Source organism: Camelus dromedarius, chromosome 4 (assembly GCF_036321535.1).
Source record: "Camelus dromedarius isolate mCamDro1 chromosome 4, mCamDro1.pat, whole genome shotgun sequence".
Classification (NCBI taxonomy): Eukaryota; Metazoa; Chordata; class Mammalia; order Artiodactyla; family Camelidae; genus Camelus; species Camelus dromedarius.
In genome coordinates this window covers 65,240,648-65,260,044 of record NC_087439.1, presented here as the reverse complement: position 1 = coordinate 65,260,044, position 19,397 = coordinate 65,240,648, and the positions used below count along the sequence as shown (strand labels likewise).

Genomic DNA, 19,397 nt, shown 5'->3' with positions numbered 1-19,397 from the left:
CTATTCATCTTACCCTTTCTTTCCCTAATCTCATTATACATTTCTTCAAACTTTTCTCCAAGTATATTAGCTAGGATTGGCTAATGGTTAAAACAAGTAGACTCAGAAATGTTTTATAACTTTATTTCTTGCTCATGTAGCAGTTCTGGGTGAGCATTTGGGTTGGGAGGCTGTCTTTCCTCTTCATAGTCAACCAGGCATCCAGACTCCTTTTATTTGTGGCTTTACTTTGTTGTTGTCTCCATCCAGCTGGTAGAAGGGCAGAGACCAAGGAAGAACAAATAGAAGTTGTATAGGAGCAAAACCCAGAAGTGAACATATGTCTGCTCACATTCCATTGGTTAGAGCTGAGTCATGTGACCACATCTAACTGCAAGGGAGGTTAGGAAATGTCATCCTGTGAGGGGCTGAGAAAAAAGAAGAAAGGGGTTTTGATACACTATTAGCAGTCTCTATTATACCAAAGGAAAATCTGTCTATAGAATTAATATATTTGCACTTTGGGATCAAATAGCTCAAGCCCTGGCAAGAGTAGATGCCATTCTTACCATAGAGATAAAACTATAAATCATAATTTCAATATCATGTTAAAGTAGTAAATGTATTAGGTACATCAGTTTATCAAAGTTAATTCTTACAATGCTACACAAATAATATATTTTTAAAAACCTTCCTTATAGAAATAAATGTTGTGCCCAAAAGGATAATGGCTCAAAAAGCATGGTGCCTGGTATTGCTGTTGGTTTTCTTCAATAACTGCTTGGCAAAAGAATCAAATGATTAATTCCTAGATGTAGAAAGCATCATTGTAGAACAAAGTAAATATTTTACTGTGATGAGTTTCTAAAATTCATTATAAAAAGACATGAATTGGGATGGTCAAATAAAAACTAATTTGAACTGAAAGAAAGATATGCCCTTTTAAAGAAAAATAAGTAAAGGTAAAATATTGAGGAAAAAACCCATAGATAGTACTTTTGCAAAAACATTTTCAGGAATTTTGATTTTTGGATGAACTCACAAATAATCATATATAGGCTTGTATTACATTTTTTATTTGTTCTATCAGTGCTGTTTATTTGGACAATAGTAAATATTGCTGTTTACATGGAGGGTAGCAGTGCATCTGATTATTTTATATGAATGGAATATTGTGTCACAGTGTCACATAAAAGCCATTCTATCAGCTAAACATTCTACAAAATCAACTTACCTACTAATAACTCTGTCACAAAGCTTCAGTTTCCTGTGACTGTGGAACCTGGATTTTCATGAACATACTGCATTGCAGTAAGTGTATGATCACTGTTTTTTCCTGGAAGGTTAAAACTCCTTTTTCCTTTGAGAATGGGAGGCAATCTAATCAAGTTCTCATGGCATCAGAGAGCATTTTAAAATGAGGAAGCCCTAATAAAAACGGTCCTTCCTACAAGTATAGAAGGAAAAACAGTGTGATGCGTCAGCCTGTGTGAGAAGGAGGAGACGTAAGAAGCAACGGTCCAGGATGGCTGAGCCTGGAGGCTGATTCCTTCTGAGTGTCTTGTCCAATCCTTCTTTCTGAGAAGTATAATGATTTACTTAAAGCTGCTCATTTCTTCTGATTAATTTTTTTTAACTCTTTTTCCTTTCTTGCCCACCCCCTGCACTTTTTTTAATGAACGTCAAAGACACCAGTCATACCGTGTGTTCAGTAACTACTGTAGGAAGCAGTTCGATTCTGAGACAGTTGTGGTCTGTGTAAGAGAAATTTAGAATTCACTAAAGCAAATACTTCAGTGAGGAAGTGCCAAAGCTTGAGTCATTTAAAAGCATTGTGAAAAGAGCTCTAGGAAAGATCTGGTAGTAATCAATCTTGAATAAAGAGCAAAGGGCCAAAACAATCAGAAAGACCTTTTTCTAAGACAGACCGCTGTGGTACTAGACAGTTCTTGCTGCTGGGAAGCAGTGTGTAAGCTTTTTTGTTTTTGGCTTTTGTGTTCCTTTTTGGCATATGTTTACAACTGGAGTGGTTGCTTTTGAAACCTTAGAATTCTAAAGGAAAATTTGTTTTAAAAGCAAGAGGTATTGAAAGATATAGTAACTTAAGATAATATAATATACATGCACACTAAAATAGAACATACCTATACACACACGTATATCTATGGATTATTTAAATATACACTGCAAAAGTGTTACTTGAATGGAACACAAGGGCAGGGAAATTCTTCAGTGAAGCTCTGTAGGGAAGTAACGTATTGATGTATAATTTTCATAAACATTTCTCATTGCAGAGCTGAGTAACTATATTACATAGTTTAATTGGGTCTCATTTGTTTATTTTTGCTTTTATTTCCTTTGCTTTTGGAGACAGATCCAAAAGAATATTGTTGCAATTTATGTCAAGGAGCGTTCTGCCTTTTTTTCCCTCTCGGAGTTTTGTAGCATGTGGTCTTACAGTTAGGTCTTTAATCCATTTTGAGTTTATTTTTGTATACAGTGTTAGAGAATGTTCTAATTTCATTCTTTTATGTAGCTGTCCAGTTTTCCCAGAACCACTTACTGAAGAGACTGTCTTTTCTCCACTGTACATTCCTGCCTCCTTTGTTAAAAATTAATTGACTGTAAGCCTGTGGATTTATTTCTGGGCTCTCTGTTCTGTTCCATTGATCCATATGTCTGTTTTTGTGCCAGTACCACGCTGTTTTGATTACTGTAGCTGTGTGATATTGACTGAAATCTGGGAGGGTTATTCCTCCAGCTTCATTCTTTTTCTTCAGTATTACTTTGGCAGTTCTGGGTCTTTTGTGATTCCATATAAATTTTAGGATTATTTGTTCTATTTCTGTGAAAAATATCCTGGGCAATTTGATAGGGATAGCATTTTATCTGTAGATTGCTTTGGGTGGTATAGTCAATCGACCATAAATGCATGGGTTTATTTCTAGGCTCTCTGTCCTGTTCCACTGATGTATGGGTCTGTGTTTGTGCCAGTACCATACTGTTTTGATTACTGTAGCTTTCTAGTTTAGTCTGAAGTTAGGAAACATGATTCCTCCAGCTCTGTTCTTCTTTCTCAAGATTGTTCTGGCTCTTGGGGAAATTTGTGTTTCCATACAAATTTTAAAATTATTTGTTCTAGTTCTGTGAAAAATGCCTTGGGTAATATGGTCATTTTAACAATATTGAGTCTTCCAATCCAAGAACACTGTACATCTTTCCATTTAAAATATTTGTACATAGATAATACACTGAAAACCCTCCTTTTATTTTTCAAGAGTTTAAATTATGACAAGTCTAGCTTGCAACTATTGTCCCTGGCATCCAGAATCTACTGACTTCTTATCCTCTTAGCACCCTTGTGCCCAGAGCTGTCATCATCTCTCAGCTGACGACTGCAGCTCTCTGTCTGCAGATTTGCCCCTCTGTCTCCGCTCTTGTCCTGCTGTGTTTTGCTTTCCACATAGCAGCCATAAGGTACTTGAAACTGTTATTACCACCCTTCTCAAGATTCTGCAAAGACTTTTCATCATACTTCTTCCCCCAGCTTTATTGAGATATAATTGACATATAACATGTAAATTTAAGGTGTACAAAGTGATTGGATACATTTACATACTGCAAAATAATTACCACCATAACATTAACTAATACCTCCATCACCCCACATAATTATCATTTCTTTCCTGTGGTGAGAGCATTTAGGAGCCACTCTGTTAGAAAGAAAAATACCCTATGCTATCACTCATATGTGGAATCAAAAAAAAAAAAAAACAAAAGAAAGAAAAAAAGAGGACACTAATGAGCTCATCTACAAAACAGGAGCAGACTTGCAGACACAATAAATAATCTTATAGTAACCGGGGAAAGAGGGTGGGAAGGGATAAATTTGGGAATTTGAGATTTGCAAATGTTAACCACTATATATAAAAATAGATTAAAAAAACAAATTTCCCCTGTATAGCACAGGGAACTATATTCAGTATCTTGTAATAATCTTTAATGAAAATAATATGAAAATGAATATATGTACATACATGCATGACTGGGACATTATGCTGTACACCAGAAATTGACACATTGTAACCAACTAAACTTCAAGAAAAAAAGAAAAAAAAGATCTACTCTGTTAGCAAACTTTGAAGTATATAATATACAGTATTATTAACATAGTCACCGTGCTGTACTTTGGATCCCCAAGCCTTATTGGTCTTATACCTGGAAGTTTGCACCCTTTGACCAACATCTCCCCATTTCCTCCCTTTCCGTCCTACTTAGAAATAAATTCAAACTCTGGGCCAAGTTCTACAGGATCCTACATGACCTTGCTCTGCTTAGCTCTCATAGCACTCTTCCTGCGTCTTACTCCAAGTCAGCCTCAAACACAAGAGTCCCATTGCCACCTCAGAGCCTCTGTACTTCAGTGCCACCTCCTTCCTGGAGCATCCTTACCTGGTTCTTTGTGTAGCTAGCACCCTTCACATCTTTTGGGTTTCTCCCCCAACCTCACCTCCTCAGAGATGCTTCCTTGACCACCCTCTGAAAAATATTGCCTTCCTCTCTTCTCATCTTAAATTTTGTATTAAATTATTAAATGCTAAATTTAATATTTAAATATAAGTTAATATTTAATCAGATTAAATATTAAATTTAATATTTTATTTAGGTATTTGATCACTGTATGATTACCTCATTAAAATGCAACTTTCATAGGATGGGAATTTTGCATGTCCTGTGGGGCACTGATTGGCCTACCTGTGTCTCAAAATAAATACCTTCTATTGTACCCCCATCTGCAGTCCCACTGCTGCGACTTTAATTCAAACTCATATATGCCCTCTCATTGATTATCACATTATTGACCTTCTGTATACTTTTCCTGTGTCTGATTCATAACTTTCTACAACCCTTTCTCTGACTTATCTTATCATTCATTTGCTTGAAGTTTCTCAGTGATGTGCCATTAATAATGTTAAAGTTTATACTACACAGCCTGACAAACAGGATGTTTCATCATCTGAACACATGCTTTTCTGCAGCATGTCCACTACTCCTGTTTCTGGCATTCTGAAACATCCCTGATGTTTCCCAGCATACTTCCAGTTCTCGTCTACCCTTCTGTCTAAGTGTTGCTTTATGTGCATAGAATTATGCCCTTGTCCACCATGAACACCTTTCAAGATCAAAAGCATGCTTTGCCACTATGAAGTCTCCCGTAAATATTTTATTTCATAAGAACTTCCACAGAATCCTTTATCCCTCTACTAAAGCATTTATCATACTGTCACCTAACTGTGTGTTGACATGTTGGTTTCTCTCAATAGCTTCTTAAGACCAAAAGCTGAGTCTTGCTAGTATTTGCATATCCTCAACATCTAGGAACCATGTCTGTGATATAATAGGTGTTCAATGAATATTGTTAAATTTCACCATCAGAAGAGAACATTTTCTAACCTCGTATGTCTCTCTCCTACTGTTCATGATTAAGGCACTTGTGTCACTTTTTTTTTTCTTTTTAATTAAGCATGAGTGAGGCAGTCTCTTTTCTTACTTATGAATTATTCCTAAAAGACTTTTATTTTTTCCTAAGAGATTTTGGTTTCCTTTACATTTAAGGTCTGTGGTGCCCTGAAGGAGATAAAGCTATGCATTATAATTTGCATTATCCTGAATTTACTGAGAAAATATTCGTGTTTAAATGAAATGTCTTTTCCCATTTGCCTCTACAATTAAAATGCCAGACATGGAATATAGTGTTAGTGTTAACATTTCATTCTAGTTTATTTTTTTTTTAAAGATAAAACAAAGAGAGGGAAAAAGTAAGAATGATGAAATTAAATCTTGCTGCCTAGAAATTCTCAACCAAAATGCCCACTGGAAATATAGATCTCATGTGAAGTTGTTCATAGCCATTTTCTTGGAGTAATGCAATTATCTTATATCACTAAGTTGCTTGATCCCATCTTGAGTTTATATTTTTTACATAGCTTAAGGCTGACTTCCTAACCTAAATTTGGAGTATTTCCTCACCTTGACTTACCTACTAGTTTAGCTGAAGTGAAAGATTTTGAAAAAATAAGAGAGGCAAATTCTTGGGCGAAGTTGTTGCTTTTCCCATCTATTTCTGTCAGATACTTTTCAGTAGTCTCATCAGTATCAAGAGAACCGCCAAGTGGAAATGACTAGTCTACGAGCACTTGACTTGGCAAAATGGAGATCTGTGAGCCATGCTCTGAAAGTACCATCACCCACGCCCTGATGCCATAGTCTGGTATTTCTCTTTTATGATAGTGTATCACTTTCTTTATAGGCTTCTAGAAATAATGAAAACGTTTCTCATTGTAATTATCAATGTCTAAGGGTTTTGAGAAACCTTATTAAGTAGATTTTGTGAACTCTGTTTTGAAACAAAAGTCTATTGTATTGAAACAATAGATTTTAATAACAGCCTTTAAAAAGAAGACCATGTAGTAACAGTCCATATATTTGCCTGTTGCTGAGTAGCCATTTCTTAATCTATGGATTTACTTTTGGTACCCAAATTCTTCAGCATGGAATTAAAAAGAATTTCGAAACATGTTTTAGAGGTGAACAGTGGCAGAGACAGGAAGATTCTCCAAATTTGCTTACTTATTGCTTCTATAAAAAAACGTTAAGGTGAATTCTTGGGTTTATAGATTAGAAATCTAAAAATCAAAGAGTGCCAACCAAAATCTCAGAGATAACTTATCTGAATGAAACAGGGTTAGTGCTGCCATGTTCCTCTTGCCTTAGTTCATCGGGAATCCCAGGCAGGTGAGGCAGAGTCCACGGTGGCCCTCTCTCTCTTTTCTCTTCAGGGATGTTATCACCAGCAACACCTCTAACCTACCCAGAGCTTTATCATCAGCTGTCACCTTCTCTCCCCTTCTCCTACTGCCATTACAAAAGCATAAAGTTGCTCTCGTTTATCAATACAGTGGTTATAATGAAGTGTTAAAAATGTATTGTGTTTAATAAAAATTAAGCACTGCACCATGAATATATTTTAAAAATTAATGTGCCTCAACTTTTTTTATGATTTTCACAGAAGTGTGTTTCATTTAAAAATTATCCTAGGGTTTTTTACATTCCAAATCATGTTTTTATGTGCTTTTGGACAGGTCCTATTTGCTTACTTGCCTATGCTGGGTCTATTTTTATAACAAAACGTTTTTACCTATGAGCTCACTGTATGATATTGCCACATCTGTGCTATATGTACACTAAGACTTTTACGTGTATAATTGGAATATTTGTCTTTGGAGAAAAATTAGTCATTCTAGATATTTGTTTACTTGAATATTTCTTTCCAGCTCAGTTTTCAATCATCTCAAACATAGACTAATTACATATATTTCAGGCCTGGAGGATTTAGCAAATTTATGTCACATCATACCACTCCAGAAGCTTAGAACACAAGTCACAAGTCATGAAAGTTCAACTGTTTTCTAGAATTCACTTCGGGTTATGCAAAGATATGTCAATTCAAAGAGATAAGTCAGACAGTATATGAGGACTGACTGACCCAATTCAATCAGACATGAGTTGTGAGGGAATTCCAAATGATAAGGATTCTGCAAGGGTTTTTTTTTCTTTTTTTTTGGAGCCCAACTCAACTGATGGAGTGAACAAGGCTACTTTCAACTTAACCCAGAATTGTCCTGAGTCACAATTACAGTCAGCAGATGCGCAGCACAATATGGCACATGGCCTGCCCTAAATCCAAAAAGGAAGAAAAGAGAAAGAAAAAGGAATTTGATCTGCTTTCTGTGACTCATACTTTACTTTTATATGACTCAGATTTTACCTTTCCCTAGAAGAAAATTAATATTTAATATAATTAACTAGATTTTGGACTATCCCTGGATGTAGTGGTTTAGTATATTTAAAAATGCATGTAATACCAATATTTTATAACCATGTACTTTTTTAAATATATGTGACTCAGAAGGTTTATATTCATGTAGCACCTGTCGTGTCCTCTATCACTGCATTAACCATGTTATCTTGTAATGTATACATTTCAAACACTTCCGCCCTCCTCAGTATAGTGTGAGCTGTTTGTGGCCCGAATCCAATTTAATCATTGCTGTATTCCTAGTACCTAACAGAATTCTCATGTAAAGCTAATATTTAAGAGACATTTATTGAATAAGATTCTAGAAAGCATAATAAATAAGTTGATAATCAGTAAGAATCTGAAAGTTAAATGAAGGCTCAGTACATGCTTTGTTAAAGCAATTTATAAATAGTGCCTCTTCAAGTCCATGCGAGCTCTCTGCCTTTATCTCAACATTCTCCATTTTCTTGTTCCCGTGTCTCATCAGATGAATGCAGGCCTGACCAAGTTCATGTATCTGTAACCTGCTGTCACATTTCAAATAACAAATAAATAAGTAAAATTTAAGAAGTGGTGCTTAAAAGAACCTCATAAGGCTCATACTGAACCAAAAAAAAAAAAAAAAAACACGAAGAATTCTGTCTTACGGTGTTTAGCAAAAATCAAGTAAAATATTCCTAAACACAGTACAGCTTAATGAAAGAGTGCGCTTCAGAACATGGGGTGTGACTGACCTCAAGAAATCTGAACTCGAGTTACAAACTGAACTCAAGAAAATAATAAGGTAAATACCTGTCAAAGTATTATAAAGTGTGATACTTTATCCGCCCCCTCCTCACAGCAGATGGATAGTAAAATTTATAAGAAAGCAAATGTTAGGTAGGTAGGTAGATAGATAAAATAGAGAAACTTTAATTTATAAGCAGTCTGTTAAAAGAAGAAAGTTAGGTTTTGTTTTAATTAATTAAGTTTTGAACATAGACTCTAGCCTTCCATTTTAATCCCAATCTCACTACCACAGTCCAGGACTATACGCTCCTGTTCTAAAGCGACTATCTCTGAGAGTTCCTTCTATATTCAATCATGCATTCTTCCAATTCACTTTAATACCATTGCTGGATCAATCATTCTAAAAAATAAACGTGGTTATGCCACATCTTTCGTGGGTGCCCCCTGGCCTTTGGGGCAGAGCCTAAGTATGGCTTACTTGCACCCCGTTACGATTCCACCATTGCCTGCCTGTCAGCCTCATTTCCCTGTCTCCCTCTTCACTTCTGGACCGTGGTGAACAATCTTGCGCTCTACACGTGTTCCTCATTCATTTCTGTAGTAAATATTTGTTGTTGTGCATACTCCGTGCCACACACAGTACCAGGTGCCCGTGGTGCAGAGATGAAACGCTGTCCCTCCTAGAGCTCACAGTCTGTTCAGGAAGGCAGAATAGGGAGGGACAGCTAACAGAGTGAAAACTGGAGTTTGGGATGCCAAAAGAGTACTCATTGTGGTATTTTTTGGAAGGTGTTGCCTAGCCCAAGTCAAAAATAACATAGGACGTGGTTATCCAGACTCTTTCTTCCTAGAAACTTTCCCTTGCTTTCCTTGGCTAATTCCTACTTGTCCTTTAAACTCAACGCAGATGTTACCTCCTCTGGGAAGTATTGATTGACCTCCCAGTGTGGCAGGAGCTGTCCTTGTGCCTCCACAACTTCCTATCCTAATCTGCATAACAGCATGGACCACACTGTGCTTTTGTCGTTGATTTGTCTATAAGCTCCATCAGCTAAGTGCTGTATGTTTTTTCTTGTATCCCCAGTGCATTCCCTATGACACATAGGGCCTTTCCATTAATCTTTAGGAGACATTTTTCAAACAATCAATTGTTTAATGAATTAACATTTGTAATCTCAGTTGCAAGGCATTTTAGCAGCCATAGAGGCCAACATCCCCTTGATTCTATAACATTCATGACAGGATGAGCATTCAACGTGTGCCTAACACATCCACTGAAAAGGAGTGCATTCAGTTCAAAGAAATGCAGAAAACAAATGCTATGACTAATTATCCTGTAAGTCTATATATACTTCCTATATTTGGAAGGAGATTTTACTCTGAACATGTTAAAAGGCAGAGCTTCAGTCACATGGCTTGTGTGTGTGGAAGGAGAATTGTTTATGGAAAGTTAAAGGGACTGAGCAGATCGGGTATCGTGGCAGGAACGCTACAAGTGGGATCTTGCTCATAACTCCCCAGGACCTCATCTTTCTTTCTGCCTTAAATGGCTAAAAGCAGATCCCATTCATGGAAAACTATAATGTATTTAGTTTTTAAATAAATCCTTTACTTCCAATTCTCCATCCTTTTTTTTTCTTTTCGTGATTCAGTTTTCTTCTCCAACTTTTCAGGGTTTGTTTGTTTTTTGTTTTTAATTCTAGCGTCTTATTTCTTGATATTTAGCACAGCCTCTAGGTTCACCTGGGTTATGACCCTGCTCCCACCTCCTGTAAAGAAATCTCTGAAACATCTTGTCCTCAAGTACTGATTGTTGTTTTTAGATTGTAGCCTCTTTCACACACAACCAGTGCCTTCCCTACAGGGTGGTTCTCAGGTGTCTGGAACTAAAGGATCTTCAGTGGTGGTGGTGCCTGTATATACTTAGGACCTAATTTTTTCTTTGAAATCTGTAGTTCCAATGAAATGGGTTGATGAAGTTAGTGTCCTTATCTGGACTGGATTCTCTTCCTAGTTCCTGCCCCATTCCACCAGTCTCACTGCTTGGTGAGAGTGTGAGCAATGGAATGGGTATTAGTAGATCTGGCTTCTCATTCCAGATCTCCCTAGAAGTGTCTAACTTGGCCAAATAATTTACCCTCTCTGGCCTCAACTAGTTTTTCAATATGAGGCAAACCATGTACCAAATCCTATTGCTAAAAATACTCAAATAAAAGCCACAAGATAATAACAAATAATGAGTAACATTTGTTGAGCACTTCCAACTTGCCTGGAAGTACACTTTATTTGTACAGCCTTACCTAGTTCTACCACTAATTTAACACTGGCTTGCTGTGTACTCTGTGTCCATCATCATCAGAAAGAATGATGCACCCACCCACTCTCTTCGTGTGAATTGCTTGTTACTCATGGTGCATGATGAAGAATGAATCATCTTTACTGGTATTTTATAATCAGCCTGTAAAGAGCAGAGAAGATGTGAAAGAAATATCTGGATCTTCAGCCTTTTCATGTCGTTGAGAACTTTTCCCTCAATTTTTGCAGAGAAGACAAAGAGGAAAAATTCAGGGTGACAGTGAGTTAGTCAACATCTATTTAAGCTTAAAACTTCTCAGCATTTGTAACTAAAGCCATGGAGTCTGCAGAAACTTCTATTATTGTTAGGGACCAAAACAAAAGTTTCTGTTTTGTAATACTGAGATGGTAGTTAATAGGAAAAGGCATAATTGAGCCTACATGGAAAAGGGAAACAATATTCATATGCTTAATTGTATTATACAACTGGTTGTTTTATTCTTTTGTTCATCCTTGGATATATATCAGTACAAAATTATATTCCCAGTGTTTTTATTGAACTGGCACATTACATGATGACAGGGCAGAACATATCACAGAAAACATTCTAGAACTGTTCATGCCAAGTGCATTATGAAAATGGAGACATGCCTATCTGGCACACAGTGTATTTTTCCTTTAGATTTTCCAAGCTTTCATTGTTTCTCCTTTTGCCAATTTTTGAGAGTATTTAATGTTGCCTGGTAATAACTATAATCAGTGACTATTTCTGTGCTTTGTGATCTTTCTAATGTTATAATCCAAAGAAAAACAGTGAGGTTTGTGGTTTTATGGGAATCCCAAGAGAAAAAGTTCTACCCTACTAAGTGGCATTTTCAGCACACATTTCAACTATGTCAATATAAATCATTCAGTTACTTCTTTGAAGGCTGTGCTAGTTCAGAATGTCACATGGTCACACCATGCCTGTTACCCTACATCCATCTTCCACGGGATCTACCAGGTAAAGATTATAACTGGATTTGAGATATTTTAGGCAGGTGTACTTTTGTCCTAAACCATTAATAAGTGCCGAGAAGTATCTAAAATAAATATTCTAAAGACATCTTGAAGATATTAATAAACTGATCAAGGACCAGTCACTATTTTCACAATATGCAGTAGGGTTTTCCAGTGGGTATTTCAAACATTTGTCTGAGATATTTCTGCTTCCCTCAAGTAGGATTAGACACAACAGAGAACTGGCGTATTCCCAGGAAGCTGACTAAAAGCAGTGATTAGACTCCATCACATCATTATAAATGTCCTGGACTAAGGCAGTGAGAGATTCAGCTTCTAGTTGTGAGAATGATCACATGACCTGTCAAGATAATTAATGCCTTAACCCTTAGCTCCAGTTACTCTACAGGGGTGTTTCGTGTGTGCATTTCTATCACTCCCTGTTCTTTTCTGAAGTCCTGTGCAGCAGGCCTGCCTGAAAGCACCAGTCTTCAAACTTCAGTGTCTCCGAGTTGAACCTGTTAAAATGCCAATTTCCAAGCCCTATACCCAGAAATTCTAATTTATTGGCTGAAAACACTTCAAGTTACATTGGAAGGGATGATCATCAAAGAGCATTTCAGTTTCATGATTTTAAAGCCTTTTCTGAGAAGGGATGAAATGATTTATCTGAAAGATACCTCTAAACCTGTATGCCCATGGTCTGTACTGTGTGTACCAGGTCTTATTCAGGTCTAGTAGTTTGTTCCACTTGGTGTTATTTTTCATATGCTCTCCGTGGAGTTAGAACTTGAGTCCCAGTTCTCCTACCATGCCTGAAAATTAGGTGTCAAAGCCATTCTTCTCTCACTGATAGAGCTGCTGTTGGCCAAATATGCATGACTAACAGAATCTTTTTCCCCCATCTTTCTCTGGAGGTAGGAGGTTGACAATTCATTCATTCAACATTTGACAGATATTTGAAACCCAACTTATGACCAAATGACATTTACCATCATGGTTTGCTTGTGTGCATCTTACTTTTACATAACCCTTTGTGTACTTTTAAGGAAAATTATGAAAACTTTCAACCAAGAAGGTAGAAAATTAGAAAATTTTTTTCAGTTTAGATAGATAGATAGATAGAGATATAGATATAGATACATATATATCTCTATATATATAGATAGATATCTTCTATTTGCATTCTTAGCCCTGCATTTGCCCTGAGAAATGAAATGCATTAGTAGCTCAGGAAGACAGCAGAGCTGTCAGGGCCTTTTTTTTCTGAGTGTTTCTGTTTACTTCTTCTTTCTTCCATTTATGGTGGAGAAAATGTGACAGCTGTACCTTGTTTTCTTATATCTGCAAGCCCTCAGGACAGATGTACCCAGGAACTACTGTTTGGTACCCTTAAGTAAATATATCTATTTGCCACTCGCTTTAAAGAACAGAAAATACAGGATCAGCAAATACTAGCAGCATATCAAATTGTTTTATGTACAATATGCAAGCAAGTCCAATGATAGATCAAGGTCCAAGTGAAAATGCTTCTCTTTTTAAACTAGCCTTTAAATAGATTCAGTTCTAATGTATGTATATGGTTTTATAACCTTTAGTACCAACAAAAGTGTGCTATTTGGCCACCTTAAGAATGATAAGTCATTTGTCATTCTAAAGTTACCTTTCACTTATTGCCAACATTTTTGCTTGGATGGTAATTAAAAGAATATTCTAGGCAAAATGGATAAAGGGGAAATATTTAAGTAATGTTATTTTTTTCTAAGAAATTGTACTTTCATTATCTAGAACATTAAGTAAGGTTTTAGAAAACATTTTGTGTGGAAAAGATTGATGTCTTTTTTGTATTTTATTCCCTTTATGTACATGAAGGATAGCATGAGAGCTGTTGTGTGCTGAACGTTATTATATAATTTGCTCAAAAGAATGATGCCCTAAAGTGAAATGTCAGAAAGTGACAGATACAGTTATGGTGTATTTAGAATATATATCCTTCCTGACTTGAGGAACCATTTGATAAGTTTTATAATGAAATTATATATAAAATAAGAAACAGAACACAGTACCAAAACCTTAGAATGAGGTAAATACTTCTGTTAAGCATTAAAGAAGTTCCTGGTGATTAAGGGGAAATGTGGGAACACATATAATGCCTGATTGTCTAAGAAATACTAGAAATCAGCAAAATAATATTATCTTATTTCTAAATTCCAATATAAATTAACTTATTGTCTATATCCTTACACAAGGGGCAATCATACCACAAAAGATAATGTTTTTAAGAGTGGTTTTACAGATTTGGAGGTAGACTTTCAGGTTGCCTGTGAGCAAATCCAAATTTTTTCTCATGCACACATGCAAATATGAATTCATATAAATATCTGGACAGATAAGTAAAGTCTCAGAGTTTTGAAACACAGAGCTTTATAGTCTTAGGCCTGGAAGATTTTTAAGGCAGATGCACTTAAATGTAAGTGAATCTCAATATAGTAGAAATCTGTAGTAGAAATTATTCATGTTGTAATCAATATTCAAGAAATCTAAGTGAAAGCAGTGCTGACTAACAGACCTACACATAAATGGATCTCCAGGATCCAACATTAATTATCATATAAGATAAAATTTTTTCTATTAAGTAATTGAAAATTGTAATGTATCTGTCCCAAACCATGAACTGAGTTTTGCTGTGATAGCCATGTTTTATGTGGAGTTGGTTATTTCCTTTTTTTCTGTTCTTTATTGTGCTATTTCTGTTCTTTATCTGCTCTTTGTGGTGTTATTCCTTCCACTCTTTTACTTGCATTCTCTCTCTCTTTTCTCTTTCTTGGTATTTCTTAATTAGAATTACCTAAGAGGTTTGGCTGATTGTAAGGCTCCTGCTCCATGGTTCCAAGCCTTCTAATCAGTATGAGGGAAAGTACTTACTTTATTCTGCAGCATTAAACATGTGTGCATTAAATCTACCTAAAAACAAAACTGAAGAAATTGACATATGTTAAATAGATAAGAAATTGATCCATATACCATCCCAACTTGGAATTTAATCTGTAGAAAGACTTTTCATTCTGGTTACAGCAGTTTTATTATGATGATATAAAATGTTACAGGTTGAATCATCAGCAAGTTAGAAATCTGATCAATGCCATGTCACAATGTCTGTCATTGTAACCAAAGGTTAAGGACAGGTTGCCAAACGCTGAAGAATCTTACATTCTTTTTTTTCATAATTATCCATCTGTGAAATGAATCAGAGTGTAGCCATAATCAGTGGGTTCAACAGCTGGGATGCAAAAAACATGTATGCTCTTACCAAGAAGCATTAGATTGAGAGAACCAGGTCTAAGGCTTATTAAGGGGAAAAACTAGACGAACTAGGAATTTTAAAAGCTGGGATTTTGATGAAGGAGGAAACAAGTCTGTCCTTACAGAATTTTCATGTATCAAGAGGAAGTTGTTTAACAAGAAAGGGTAGCAAGGATTGAAGCTCACCGCTCAAGTCTATAACTAACATTGCTGATGGCACAAGCTCTTCCCTTAGGTTTTTTGTTCCCAACTGTCTATCTTATTTGGAAAGAAGACTTGGGTCCTGTTATATGTAGCATAATAGCCATGACATATTAGAGTCGAGTGAAAACCTCATTCTCATGTAAATAGAAATTTGAACTTCTTGGATTTTTTTTAAATACATATTGCAGGTGACTGTATCCTGATTTGCGTTGGCATTTGTGTTTAGCCTTAGAACAGCTAAGATTTCATTGCAATTTATTATAAACTGTAGGTCAGTGTCTTGAACTTAGTACTTTTTTTTTTTTAACTCACTCAGGAATTTCCTCACTCACGTTATCAAGCTCGGCTTTTGGCAGGAGGTAAAGGAGAAGAGTTCAGGCAGCTTCCCAGCTCGCTCAGCCAGTCCCGAGGACTGTGTGCCCAGTAGGTCAGTGGTTAAGAGCAGCTAGGATTTGTGGTCTTTTGCAATATGGAGAGAGGAGAGTCTTTCCCATTCCACATTAGGAATGGAATATTACAATTCCTGGTACCTCATAAGTTTCCTTTTATAGATTTGGATGGGATTTGCCTTTCTCTCAGCTATCTTGTCTTCTTTAATTCCGCAAGCACAGTTTTCAGAGAGATTCAGGTAAAAGTTACATTATACATCAGGATGAAGAAATTAAAGGAAGCTACGACCACTTTTAAGGATGTTGTAACACCATTTTGAAGAGTAGAGATCATTTGTGACCCCAAAAGATTGATTAGGAATTTAAGTGAAATTACCATGAATGAGTGGTATTTTAATAATATTATGTTGTGATTGTAAGGGTGGAGGGCAAACGGTGTCTCCTCCAATTCCAGCTGCTTTTCAGTAAAACTGAAGAAGTCATTCCAAATCATTTTCTGTCAAAGTAGTTTTGGCAGAGCAATGCCATTTCTAGCTTGAAATCTCCTAAAATGATTGTCACTTAGTAGATAGTTAGACTATGTACATTTCAAAAGCTCAACAAATTAGAAAGTGATATCTGATTAATCTGCATACATTTTAGGGAGTATTATCTGAATAGTCTTATCAGTAAGCCAGATGATGCCGTTTAGAAAATAAATTCACTTTATTTGTGCCTCTGATATTAATTGAAATCAACATAGCCAGCCCGCCCCTTCTTCTTCCACCATTAGTTTTTACTGATTAATTAGAAAGAAAGAATCCAAAACTCTGAAGTATTAAATACTAGGGAATTCATTTTTTGAATGCCTAGTCTCTTGAAAACAAATTATCTTCACATTTTAAGTGGATGGTTGCCAAGTAACACACTCCTCATTTAGCGTTGGTTTTTCAGGTTCAAGACGAAGAATTTTAGTCACTGACAAGTCTTTTCCAGATAGCCCTGGGGGAAGAATGGCCAATTTTAGCTGCAAGTTGTGGGTGCTCGTATTATTTTATTTCCTTTGAATATCTGTGACTAGAACTCCCAGAGTTAAATGTGGGCTAAAGTGTAAATCTACGTACTTTCCAGGTCCTTTTGGAGATGTTAATAACATGGCATCAGATAAAAGTTCCTGTAGACAGTTGGTTGGGATGCTTTGCACGCCACTGCCCTTCCCTGAGATTCCCATGTGCAGTAGGAGAGCAGAAGCTCTCAGGAAGCTTGTATTATACCTGCTCATGTAACTTAGCAATTCTCAAGTTTATTTGAGCACTTCACTGCTGGTGGTCTTCCTTCCAAAAACACAGAATTAAAGACTAATCATGAAAAAACAGACAAATTTCAATAGAGAGGCATCTATAATTTACCTGACCAGTACTTCTCAAGGTCATCAAAAAGAAGGAAAGGCTGAGAAACTCTCACAGCTAAGAAGAACCTAAAGAGACATGGAAATTAAATGTCATGTAGGATCCTGGATGGGATTCTGGGACAAAAAAAAAATACACTAGGTAAAAACTAAGGTAATCTAAATAAACTATAGACTTTAGTTAATAATAACATATCGGTGTTGCTTCATTAATTATAACAAATGTATCATACTAATATATTAATAACAGGGGAAATTGGGGGGGGGACATGCAAAATCTCTTACTATCTGTTCAATTTTTCTGTAAATCTAAAACTGTCCTAAAAATATAAAACCTAGTAACTTTTGAAAAAACAGTATTAACATGGCATGTACTTGTTTATGGGAAACTTTTTCTATTTACAAGTGTTCACTCTGCACAAAAAATAATTTGAACCATATAAGAATATGGAAATTTTAATTAAGCTGCTCTGGTAAAGGAAAAGTAAAAAAAAAAAAAAAAAGGCCTGTAAAGATGAGAATGCTGAGCCAACAGTCTTACTATCAGTAAATTATTGTGATCAAGGTCAGAATTTGAATGTAGATAACTTATTCAGTTCATTAGACATATGTAGATGTTACAGCAACTCAGAAGAAACGCAATCATTAGGCTCTCAAATTAGGTCCTTTGATATTTGACTAGAAGACAATGGCAGAATGGAGTCTAGAACCTTGCAGGACCATCTTTATAAAAGACGGAGCGAAGTTTCCAGATGTACACGTGGAGGGGTTAGTTCTGAGGATGCACTCCTCCCAGCAGGCTCTCATGTCTCAGACATTTGTCATATTGGGCTTGGAACATTCATTCAGTTCTCTATGATATCTGGGGACAGATTTGCAAGTAAGTCTTATTATTGGACTTCGCAAGTTTTCAGGCTCCCCTTCCTAGGCCAACAATTCCAGAAAAACAACTTAAAATATTGTATAGCTAATGACTGAGTGTGATGACTGTTTGTCTAATTATAACAACAGTAACAAAGGTAGTAACTACTGTTTACTGAGCGTGCCTGCCAGGGGCTGTGCTGAGCCCTTCATTTTATTCTGTGTAAACTTTGCAACAAATCAATAAACTAAGCATCGTTGTCCTCATTTTGCAGGCACAGAAACTCTTCTGTGCATGCAGTTCTTTGCACACCGTCAGTGGTGTAGTTTATTTGGTTTATTCACGAGCCCTTCAATCAGTGTTTTAAAAGTTAAACTTCTTATATCCTGTCTAAATATGCTCATAAGGGCGATAAATAGAACCTTATGGAAAGTAATTTGCCCGGGGGAGGTTTGGTGTTGTCGTCAAATTATTTTAAATACATTGAATCATCTAGTTCTTCCTGGTATGAACAGAAAATTAGAATAGGGACCTGAGGATAGCATCAAAATTCAGTAAAAAAGAAAAAAACCAGAGAGATGCTTGTTAGGAATCTGGTAAGAAAACTTACTTTCTTTAAAGCTTAATTTATTTGTAGTGTTACTAAGCAGAGCTTGGTAGCTAGAAGTAGATTTGTTTTAATACAATTTTGGTTTGCTTGTTTGAAGTTTTTGCTTGAGTTACTGTTTCTGAAAAAAGGAAAATATTCTTAGTTTCCATCATAGACCGTCATTGACTATGTCATCATCAGTGTGGAGACAATAGACCATCAGTGAAGATACATTTCTGGCAACAGCTTTTCAAAACTGAGTGACGTATCACCTCCCGTCAGCTACATCTCTAACTTTAGTGGCATCGGCATATAAGTGAAGGCCGGGCAGTATCGCTTGCTTAACGTGTACAGAACACCTACTCCATGATTTATTCAAACTGTACTATAATTTAAAGCCACTGAATATATGTTAGTGATCTAACTTAATTGACTTAATTGTGAAATAATACTGTAAGTTATGACATAAGCCTAAAGTTATAATTTTTGTTTTCCACATAAGATTTACACTAAGAGAAAATGCCATTCCCTTTAAATCTATAGATAAAGTTTGGGAAAGTTTGCTGAACAATTAAGACAAAACTATCTTTCTTTTAATACACAGTATCCAGATAACATATCTACCTCTGGTTTGAATTGAACATCTTAGAAACTGGAAGGGATAATATATTGGCCATTGTCTTTTCTAGGTTTCAGAGAGTTGTAAGTTAAGAGTACTTGGAGTAATTCTCTGTAATCCAGCATTTCCCCTCAGTCAGTCTTTCCCCCACCATTTTCTATCCAGTGTTCTCATACTACAG

General features: G+C 36.1%; 1 protein-coding gene across 47 annotated transcripts in view; it reads left to right on the top strand.

Annotated features, from left to right (window-relative positions):
- Positions 1-19,397, top strand: part of MAP2 (microtubule associated protein 2) — a 263,444-nt gene that overhangs the window by 170,449 nt on the left and 73,598 nt on the right. The window lies entirely within an intron of this gene.